This window comes from Mus musculus, chromosome 6, assembly GCF_000001635.26.
Source record: "Mus musculus strain C57BL/6J chromosome 6, GRCm38.p6 C57BL/6J".
Classification (NCBI taxonomy): domain Eukaryota; kingdom Metazoa; phylum Chordata; class Mammalia; order Rodentia; family Muridae; genus Mus; species Mus musculus.
In genome coordinates this window covers 96,015,105-96,026,576 of record NC_000072.6, presented here as the reverse complement: position 1 = coordinate 96,026,576, position 11,472 = coordinate 96,015,105, and the positions used below count along the sequence as shown (strand labels likewise).

Below are 11,472 nucleotides of genomic sequence, written 5' to 3'. Positions count from 1 at the left end.
ATGCCCCTGACTTAGTTCCCAAATACCTGTGATTTTAAATTTGTAGCATCAGTCTTGGCTCTGCCTGTAAATGTTAGTCCTGATTGGCAGGAACCCACTTATAAAAAGAAATGTGTTGATGATATTAATGCCATTTAAGCGAGGGGGCAAAGGAGTGAAAAAAGAGGGGAAATTGGCTTAAGGAAGAAGAACAAAGGCAGAGCAGCATGCCTATGCTATTCTTGGATTCAGCAACACTAAGTCAGAAACCGCGTAAGAGAACTATGTCCATGAACAGTTTATCTTTATCAACTGATTCCCCACCTCTCGTTCTTTTCTGTATCTTTGTGGTCAGAGGTCTCTCCTTACTCTTTTGGAATATGGTTCTGGATAGAAGTTGGGAAGTCCGAGCCCAGTACATCTAGTTCTGACAGCCAGACTGCTGTGGTTCCTGCCAGAGAGCACCCAGGGAGACTGGGGTAAACATCTGGCCTTTGTGTCCAGGAAAAAAAGACTTAAACCTCATACAAGAACTTTAGACCCATAAGGACAAGACCCATAAGAACATGGAGGCTGGAGAAACAGAAAGTAGGGTGAGCAACTGAGATCAACATGAGTATAAGACAGACTGCTCAGGTATGAAGCGGCATCTAGATGGGATCTAGCACCTTCTCTCTCCTCCCCTGGTAATGGGAACATTTAAGGAACATGCACAACGCAGGAGAGACAGACTCCGCTGTCTCTCCTGCAAACTGCTTACTGAGTGAACACGAGAACCTCAGCTAGATCTCCAGAAAGGCCCAGACATGTAGACATGTACTTATTATTCTAGCGCTAGGAGAACATGGACAAGCAGATCGCTGGGCACCACTGGGCAGCCACCCTAGCCCACTTGGTAATCTCCAGGTAACAGTGAAAGGCACTACCTCATAGTACAAGGTCAATATCAAATGAGGAATCAAAGCCCCAGTTGTCCTCTGGCTTCCACGCTCATTTCCAACCCCAATACAAACACACACACATAGACACATGAAAGAAACCTATGGTTTATCTTCACAGAGAGACTCAGGCCAGAGCAGCATGGAGCAACACCATGGCCACAGTCAGCAAGAGCCCACTGCACTACTCTTGTCGGGATAGAATTACAGAAAGACTTCGGCGGCAGTCCTCTTGACTTTTAGGGTGTTCCTGAGCCTGTAGGCACCCTGCCCTGCCTGCAAACCTTATCAGCTCAATTCAAGCATCCCTGTGCATTGTGCCTAAGAGCAAGTCATGGCTGCTTAGAAGCAGGGGATGCATAGGATGACTTCTGCTACTATTCTATTTTTAAAAAGTGTTGCAGGCATTGCTATGGAAAGCAACAGGTAACATTCTGTATAAAATATGTTTCACCAGCTGGCGCCACCCGTCAGTTCTCCTCCTGTGCAGCTGCTTTTCTTCCAAGACTCTCCAGGGGCCGATGGGGGCAAGTCACTCTTTGAGCTGCTCCTGTGATTGCTCTTCCAACTCTTCTCCCAATTATGTACCAACTCTCTCAGCCTTCTGCTTGAGCGCACTTGCCTTAGCCTCTGACTAATGAGAACGGCATATTGACTTCGAGATGTGTTCCTGCATCAGTATGTCTGACTGACACTTCTGGCTTCCTGGCTAAACCAGTCCTTGGTACAATGAAGAACCTAATACTTTTGAGCAGTGACAGGGAAGTTGTGGTGGCAGCAATGAAAATCATACCACAAGTGTTTCTTTCTTCCTGTGCCTCTGACTGAAGGGGCTCCCCATGGGCACAACCATTCCTTGATGGGTTTTGAAGGCTCAGTCGTTGAGGCAGAAGTTGCCATGCCAAAAAAAATGGTCAAGGAATATCTGTTGTCCATCTCCTGGTGTTGATAGTCCTGGCCTGTTCTCAACCCTGTCAGAAAAGCTTCTTTCTGCAGTGGACAACAGTCAATGCTGAGAAACATAATTGGCCAAAGTACTGAGAAATAGAGACACAGTGTTCAACCTTAAGCAAGACATCTATATTAACCCCACATGCACACCACTCAGGCTCAGGTAACACTGAGAAAGAGAAGACAAAAATTGTAAGAGCCGGAGGGTGGAGAAAAGTGACCACAGAATACTGTCCTCTGAATATGATATGGCTATCACATTAATGAACTCAGAGCTGCTATGGATATCTCCACATACCCTACATAGACAGCCATGATCCCAGAAAAGGTAATCTCCAGCCTCACCCACTTGGCAGTAAGTAATGGCTGGGGCAGGAATAATTATTAATTTTTGAGGTTATGGTCACTGGTAGGCTCCCCATGTTCTACTGGGTGACCCCATCCCTACACATATATGAGAAGTAGTTACAAGGCTTAATAAGTTATCAAAAAGACGGAATGACATAAAGGTGGGAGGGGTTGTCGAGAAGATATAGGAGTTGGTGAAGAATGGGGTAGGCATTACTGTATTTCATTGTATACATATATGGAATTCTCAAGAATAGAGTAAAAATGTAAAGGCTTATTTGTTAAACCAATAGAAAAATAAAACAGGAAATCATTATGTTAAGTGCAACAGGCCACACTTGGAAACAATATACTGCCTGGTTTTTTGTTTTGGTTTTTTCTTGTATATGAATCCCATATTTTAGTTTTTATATATGAGTTTTTATGGGGCTCACCTCTACCTCTGGTCTTTGCTTTCTGTTTGGCCACGGTGTGAGGGGCTTTGCTATTTATCCCTACCATCGGTCGTTCTACCATACCTTCACCATCATGGTGGGCTGAATCTTTTGAAACTATGAGCCAAATTAAATCTTTCCTCCCTTAAGTTGCCTTTGTCAGGTACTCTGTTATGGTTTTGAGAAATGTAACTAATATAGACATTCTAGGGTAGGGGTGGGGCCAGCTGAAGCCAGTACATTTTCTTCTTCTTGGAGACCCGAGAGACGAGGTATTCTTAGAAGCCACAGTGTCCATGTGCTCTTATTGATCTGTAGATGTATTTCTCTCTTCATTTTAGTAAAACTCTTCAGTGTCCTTTAGCTGAATACACTACTTTTTAAAGCCTTTGGGTGGAAAACGCATCTCATAGATAACTTTTTCTTATCCTAGCTTATACTTTACCTTGTCCTATCTGCGCACTAATATTCACCTTGGTTTGTTTTTATCTGGATTAAGAGTGATTATACATGGTCATCTCTAGGTTAATAGTTAACATTTAAATGCTGATCACTCACTACTGCCATGGATTCTGCCAATTATTCAATGTCGTTGTTTTAGGACTAGATTTTGTTTCCTGCATCTTCAAATCACTTTGTTGTTCTGATAACTAATATAGGAAAAATGCTAGACTTGACAATCACATTCATAAGACAAATTTGACAGACTTCATCCTCCATCTGCCACTATCTGTCAACAGATTATCGTTCTGAAAAGTTGGACAAGTCCTGCAGTTTCTATAGTTTCTTTCTAGTCACAAGAACAGCCTCATTACAGTAAAGTCTATTCTTAAGAACATAATGGTCCAAACGTTAGGTTTCTCTTTCTGCTCAGTTCAGTCCCACTTCAAGCAGAGATATGTTACATATAAGGGTGTCTGATTCACCTCACTCTTCTATATAGCCTGGCCCCGGCTGTGTTTCTGAAACCCAGTCTTTCACTTAGGAAAAGGCCTTGTTCTATTAGCTGAGCCCTCTAGAGGATGTCAGAAGCACAATGCAGAATCCTTCATTGATAATCCTTGGTAATTCCCAAGTACCTTCCTCTCTATGGTGGGGTCTGACCCTGTGGCAGAATATATGTGATGGCTCCCTTCAACAGGGCACATTCAAGTTTCTTATCCCTGATATTTCTGGTCTCCTAGTCCTTTCTTGATCATTCCACTCCGTTTAAAAGTTCTCTATGGTAAAGATCCTTTCCCAGTCTGTTGGTGTTCTTTTTGTCTTATAGACAGTGTCTTTTGCCTTGCAGAAACTTTGGAGTTTCATTAGGTCCCATTTGTCAATTCTCGATCTTACAGCACAAGCCATTGCTGTTCTGTTCAGGAATTTTTCCCCTGTGCCCATATCTTCAAGGCTTTTCCCCACTTTCTCCTCTATAAGTTTCAGTGTCTCTGGTTTTATGTGAAGTTCCTTGATCCACTTAGATTTGACCTTAGTACAAGGAGATAAGTATGGATCGATTCGCATTCTTCTACATGATAACAACCAGTTGTGCCAGCACCAATTGTTGAAAATGCTGTCTTTCTTCCACTGGATGGTTTTGGCTCCCTTGTCGAAGATCAAGTGACCATAGGTGTGTGGGTTCATTTCTGGGTCTTCAATTCTATTCCATTGGTCCACTTGTCTGTCTCTATACCAGTACCATGCAGTTTTTATCACAATTGCTCTGTAGTAAAGCTTTAGGTCAGGCATGGTGATTCCACCAGAGGTTCTTTTATCCTTGAGAAGAGTTTTTGCTATCCTCGGTTTTTTGTTATTCCAGATGAATTTGCAAATTGCTCCTTCTAATTCGTTGAAGAATTGAGTTGGAATTTTAATGGGGATTGCATTGAATCTGTAGATTGCTTTTGGCAAGATAGCCATTTTTACAATGTTGGTCCTGCCAATCCATGAGCATGGGAGATCTTTCCATCTTCTGAGATCTTCTTTAATTTCTTTCTTCAGGGACTTGAAGTTTTTATCATACAGATCTTTCACTTCCTTCGTTAGAGTCACGCCGAGATATTTTATATTATTTGTGGCTATTGAGAAGGGTGTTGTTTCCCTAATTTCTTTCTCAGCCTGTTTATTCTTTGTGTAGAGAAAGGCCATTGACTTGTTTGAGTTAATTTTATATCCAGCTACTTCACCGAAGCTGTTTATCAGGTTTAGGAGTTCTCTGGTGGAATTTTTAGGGTCACTTATATATACTATCATATCATCTGCAAAAAGTGATATTTTGACTTCCTCTTTTCCAATTTGTATCCCCTTGATCTCCTTTTGTTGTCGAATTGCTCTGGCTAATACTTCAAGTACTATGTTGAAAAGGTAGGGAGAAAGTGGGCAGCCTTGTCTAGTCCCTGATTTTAGTGGGATTGCTTCCAGCTTCTCTCCATTTACTTTGATGTTGGCTACTGGTTTGCTGTAGATTGCTTTTATCATGTTTAGGTATTGGCCTTGAATTCCTGATCTTTCCAGAACTTTTATCAAGGGGACTAATATCCAACATATATAAAGAACTCAAGAAGGTGGACCTCAGAAAATCAAATAACCCCCTTAAAAAATGGGGCTCAGAACTGAACAAAGAATTCTCACCTGAGGAATACCGAATGGCAGAGAAGCACCTGAAAAAATGTTCAACATCCTTAATCATCAGGGAAATGCAAATCAAAACAACCCTGAGATTCCACCTCACACCAGTGAGAATGGCTAAGATCAAAAATTCAGGTGACAGCAGATGCTGGCGAGGATGTGGAGAAAGAGGAACACTCCTCCATTGTTGGTGGAATTGCAGGCTTGTACAACCACTCTGGAAATCAGTCTGGCGGTTCCTCAGAAAATTGGACATAGTACTACCGGAGGATCCAGCAATACCTCTCCTGGGCATATATCCAGAAGAAGCCCCAACTGGTAAGAAGGACACATGCTCCACTATGTTCATAGCAGCCTTATTTATAATAGCCAGAAACTGGAAAGAACCCAGATGCCCCTCAACAGAGGAATGGATACAGAAAATGTGGTACATCTACACAATGGAGTACTACTCAGCTATTAAAAAGAATGAATTTATGAAATTCCTAGCCAAATGGATGGACCTGGAGAGCATCATCCTGAGTGAGGTAACACAATCACAAAGGAACTCACACAATATGTACTCACTGATAAGTGGATACTAGCCCAAAACCTAGGATACCCACGATATAAGATACAATTTCCTAAACACATGAAACTCAAGAAAAATGAAGACTGAAGTGTGGACACTATGCCCCTCCTTAGAAGTGGGAACAAAACACCCATGGAAGGAGTTACAGAAACAAAGTTTGGAGCTGAGATGAAAGGATGGACCATGTAGAGACTGCCATATCCAGGGATCCACCCCATAATCAGCATCCAAACGCTGACACCATTGCATATACTAGCAAGATTTTATCGAAAGGACCCAGATGTAGCTGTCTCTTGTGAGACTATGCCGGGGCCTAGCAAACACAGAAGTGGATGCTCACAGTCAGCTAATGGATGGATCACAGGGCTCCCAATGGAGGAGCTAGAGAAAGTACCCAAGGAGCTAAAGGGATCTTCAACCCTATAGGTGGAACAACATTATGAACTAACCAGTACCCCTGAGCTCTTGACTCTAGCTGCATATGTATCAAAAGATGGCCTAGTCGGCCATCACTGGAAAGAGAGGCCCATTGGACACGCAGACTTTGTGTGCCCCGGTACAGGGGAACGCCAGGGCCAAAGGGGGGGAGTGGGTGGGTAGGGGAGTGGGGGTGGGTGGGTAAGGGGGACTTTTGGTATAGCAATGGAAATGTAAATGAGCTAAATACCTAATAAAAAATGGAAAAAAAAAAAATAAAATAACAAAAACAAAAAAAAAAAAAAAAAAAAAAAAAGTTCTCTATGGGAGAGACTCACACCACCTCTGTGAAAATAAACATATTCTCTTTTTGTTTTACTTCTAAGCTAATCCCAAAAGGTACAGATGTCCATCTCTAGTGTTTGCCTTGTGTTGGATTCTCTTGGGTTCAGGAAGGATGCACAGCTCTTTCCTGCCCCGTGTGAGGAGGGCATGGATATGAGAGTACATCCCACTGATACCTTTCCTCATCCTACTTTTCAACCTTATATATACATCAAACCCAGAGGTGGTTAGCCATACAACTCAGCAGGAACATCTATCTCTAAGAATATTTTGTGTTAGAGGTTTGGTTTATCTTTGTGCAACTGTGTTTAGCCTATGATGATATTAATCACCTGTCGCATTCCTAACACAATACACGATGTGTTATAAGACATGACTTCCAAAATGGCTATTCTGGCTTTCTGTTGTTTTTAGAAACCATTCACACAAGCACAGTAGTAGCTGAAAGCAACACAAATTTACTGTCTCACAGCTCTGTAGGACAAGAGTCCAAGAAGAGTCTCACTGAACTAACATAAAAATCTTGCTTCACATGGTTTGAATCATTTCTGGGAGTTGGCAGAGGTCTCCAATGAAGGGGGGCGCTCTGTGTTTACTAGACCTCTCTGTCTCAAAGGCCAGTCAGAAGTTTCCCTTCATGTAAATATCAATGGAAGTAATTCAAGATGAGAATCCACGTTTAGGATTTTCTTGCATCTCAGAGTCTGTGCCTCCTAGACCCTGGGGCTTGGCTCCCTTTACAGAGCTTTCTCAAGCTCACTCACCTCAACTTTGGAGTCTATGAGCTATCTCTAGCTTCCATCTCTAAAAGATTTCTTTATTTTTTGTTTACATTTGTGTTATACCCGAAGTTGCTACAGTCTATTTTAGTGTCGTCTTGTCAAATAATCCAGGCTGGAACCTGGGGATAATGTTCCACAGAAGCAAAGGTTTCGTGAATGTAATTCTGCTTCGTCGATTTCTCAGGCAAGGACTGCTTCTATGAGTCTGTGACGTATTGGTTGCTAAGACTCAGGGATCAATAATATCTCAGTAAGTACAATACTTCATTTTGCCTCGCTCGGGGAAGGATTCATTTTGTTTCTGAGAAGTCAATGGAAGAAGGATAACTAATAAAAATGCAGTGTTTCCTTACAGTGATTTAGGCTTCTGCTGAATTTGAAATTTTTATGCCAATACTCCATGGGTCACTGATTTAGACAAATTAAAGACATAAATCATAGGAGTGCTATAATTGCAGGAGTGGTTTGCGTTTCACTGTACGTTTGTAGAATCTATTTGTTTTGCTCTGTTTTATTGCTTGGATTTACCTAGGTTCCTTGTTATGCTAAGGTAGTTTCTCCTTGGAATAGCCATTTGTCTATGCCTTGCTTATGAAGTCTCACTAGGTGTGTGCTAGGCTTCAGCAGCTTTCTAGATAGTATGAATCCTTGGCAAAAACAGCCAGTCTCCAAGTGTCACTCTCCTGGTCTCATCAACCTATGAAAAGCTTGTAGGGAAAGGGTCAGTGGGTAACTAGCCAATAGTTTAGTGTGTGGATTCAAATGTATTCTTCCACAAGTAAACAATTATAGATAATATTTTATTAACGTATTAATACTAGTTCAGGGCATTATTAAATGTACTTTCCCTGTGACCTTATGATGTAGTCATGAGGATAGTCATCCTCGGTTTAAAAAATAAAACAATGCAAATTTAAAAAATTTAAATGTAGGGACTATAGCAACCGGCAACATACAGAGATGGCATAAGGGCTGAAGCCAGGGCTGATTTACTCAAAGCTCCTTGCTGCCAACAATGCTATAATTTTTGACTTGTGCTCAACTTTCCTGTTTGCCTCCTAAATAACTCAAACTGTGTTTATGTTCGTTTTTGACATTTTATCAGAATGAAAACACAAATTTTTGTATGGATTATGACAGATAATCCAGGAAAGTTGGGGGCTGGCTCTTAACACTAGGCCATGCATCAGATTTTAGTCTTAGAATTGGCTGTGGCCACTGTAGAAACCTCCTTAAAACAAGAAAGGAGAAGAAACACTAAACGATGCCTCCCAGAGCAACTTGGGAAGGAGTGCTTTTGTGGGTTCTAATCATCCCCCCCCCACTCTCCTGAGGGCAGGGAGAAAGAGATGGCAATAAGCAAGCTTTTCTTGACTAGATAAATTCATTGTGGAGTAAGAACAAAATTAAATGACAGAGCTTGAGTTCTTGAAAGATTCTCAACACAGTCCATTCTCTCCTGTTTCCCTTTGATGACACTGAACAGATGTTTAATCTATATTCCTTTTGGCATTTCATGAGTGTTTGCGTTTCTACTTAGGTCTGCAAATGTGTGCGCTAATACGTATGACCTAGGGAAATGTGGTGATTAGGCGCATCCTCTGTCTCCAAACATGTGGTCCCAGTTCTGGCTATATTGTTTGCTAGGTTTTTTTTTCCAAAAATCAATAGATTTAACTGTTCTGAGCCTTGTACTACTATTTATAATAAAGGATGTTACAGTAGAACAAACCTCACAAGATTGAGGACTACTTGTCTTAAAATACTGTATATGCTTCATAAGTATATACTCATATGTATGTTGGAGCTTTGCATATATATATATATATATATATATATATATATATATATGTATGTATGTATATATATACATATATATATACATACATACATATGTGTGTATGTATATATGTGTGTATGCATATATGTGTGTATATGTATGTACACACATGCATATATACATACATACACATATGCACACACATGTATGTGTATATATATATATATATATACTGCCTAAGTATATACTCATGAAACACATATAACATTTTTAAAAACAGGGTTTTGCTATTCCAGGCTGGCACTCAAGTCACTGTAAGGATAATCTTGAAACCTGGTTCCTAGGTGTTCGCACTGCAGGCATGTGTTGTCACATGCACTGCAGGCATGTGTTGTCTGATCAATACCCAGTTTATGCAGTTCTGGGTATTGATCTTAGAGCCTCAGGCCTCTAAGCAATATTCTAGAAACTGAGCTCCCACATTTTTTAACATATAGTACATAGATGATAAATGTTCATTATTTTTATCTTATATGTACACTTAAGTATGTATCTACATTTTTAATTTTTGGAAATTTTACATGTATGGGAGCATGCATGTCTGTGCACCACATGCATGCCTGGTACCTACAGAGGCAAGGAGAGGGCATCAGAGTTACACACTTGTGATCTGACATGTAGGTGTTGAGAACAGAACCTGGGTCCTCTAGAAGAGCAGCAAGTACTCTTAACTACCAAGTTACCTATCCATTGCCTGTATCTTAACTTTCTGAAAGCATGCTTTTCTTAGTCAGGGTTTTACTGCTAAGAACAGACACCATGACCAAGGCAACACTTATAAGGACAACATTTAATTGAGGTTGGCTTACAGGTTCAGTTCATTATCATCAAAGTGGGAACATGGCAGCATCCAGGCACGCATGGTACAAGAGGAGCTGAGAATTCTACATCTTCATCTGAAGGCCACTAAGACTGGCTTCTTGGCAGCTAGAAGGACGATCTTAAAGCCCTATGCCCACAATGATACACTTCCTCCAATAAGGCCACACCTACCCCACCAAGGCCATACCTCCTAGTAGTGCCATTCTCCGGGGCCAAGCATATTCAAACCACCATAACACTTGATATTAAAAAGGGTGCTGCTTTAGTCAGGGTTTCTATTCCTGCACAAAATATCATGATCAAGAAGCAAGTAAGGGAGGAAAGGATTTATTCAGTTTACACTTCCACATTGCTGTTCATCACCACAGTAAGTCAGGACTGGAACTCAAACAAGTCATATGCAGAGGCCATGGAGGGATGTTACTTACTAGCTTGCTTTCCCTGGCTTGCTCAGCTTGCTTTCTTATAGAACCCAAGACTACCAGCCCAAAGGTGACACCATCCTTGATCGCTAACTGAGAAAATGCCTTACAGCTGGATCTCATGGAGGCATTTCCTCAAGGGAGGCTCCTTTCTCTGTGATAACTCCAGCTTCTGTCAAGTCGACACACAAAACCAGCCAGTAGAGGCGCCTTCAAAAATGACCCACAACTATTCACAAGCAGAGAATATGAGAATTTAGAGTGCTGAGCCATAAATGGGTAGTTTGTATCACACACCTCCCACCAGGGCTCGGAGAATCTTCCAGGACAAGGATGTAGAAAGATTGCAAGAGCCAAAGATGTTAGATGGCTTCAGGGAAACAATGCTTGCCAGACACAACAGATCAGATACATGTATGAACTCATAGCAATTGGCACAGCTTGCACAAGACCTGCAGAAGTTCAGCCAGACAAAAGCCCAGCATGGAGGAAGGGAAGCGGGCACCAAGCCCATCTATCTGATAGCTGCTAGTATGGGGAGAGTCAATTTTCATTAATGGTGTGGCCACCAGTAGGTTGACCATACCACAGAGTAATCTCCATGCCCAAAAGTATTTAGCCAATAAAAACTGAATGTTATGGGTTTAAGAGCGTATGGGGGAGTGAATATAATCAAAATATGCTACATGAAACTCTCAAAGAAGTAATAAAAACATTATTTAAAAAATTGACTCTTGGTGTCAAGAAAGTGGCGGGGGATAAAAATGGGTCACTGTATACCTATCATTTAGTATCTGTGTCAATTAGTTTGGTGTAATTTTTATGACCTTTTTAAAATCCTAATGTCTCACTAACTCTTCACAAAGTTTCATTTGTCAGTCACATTTTACATCTTTGTCCCGCAGCTAAAAGCTGAACCTATAGTCACTCTTGTTCACTTCTTCCCTGAGGCAGCAGCCCATGCTTGGGACTTGGTTGGCCTCATGACAGAGGGGAAGAAAGTGCTGAGG

General features: G+C 41.3%; 1 non-coding gene across 1 annotated transcript in view; it reads left to right on the top strand.

Moving 5' to 3' along the window:
* 2900060L22Rik overlaps positions 1–3,943 on the top strand; it is a 98,789-nt gene extending 94,846 nt beyond the window's left edge. Inside the window, exon 8 of the transcript XR_869290.3 lies at positions 1,039–3,943. This is a non-coding gene — a transcript (RIKEN cDNA 2900060L22 gene). The remainder of the gene's footprint in view (positions 1–1,038) is intronic.
* The last annotated feature ends 7,529 nt before the right edge of the window (positions 3,944–11,472 follow it).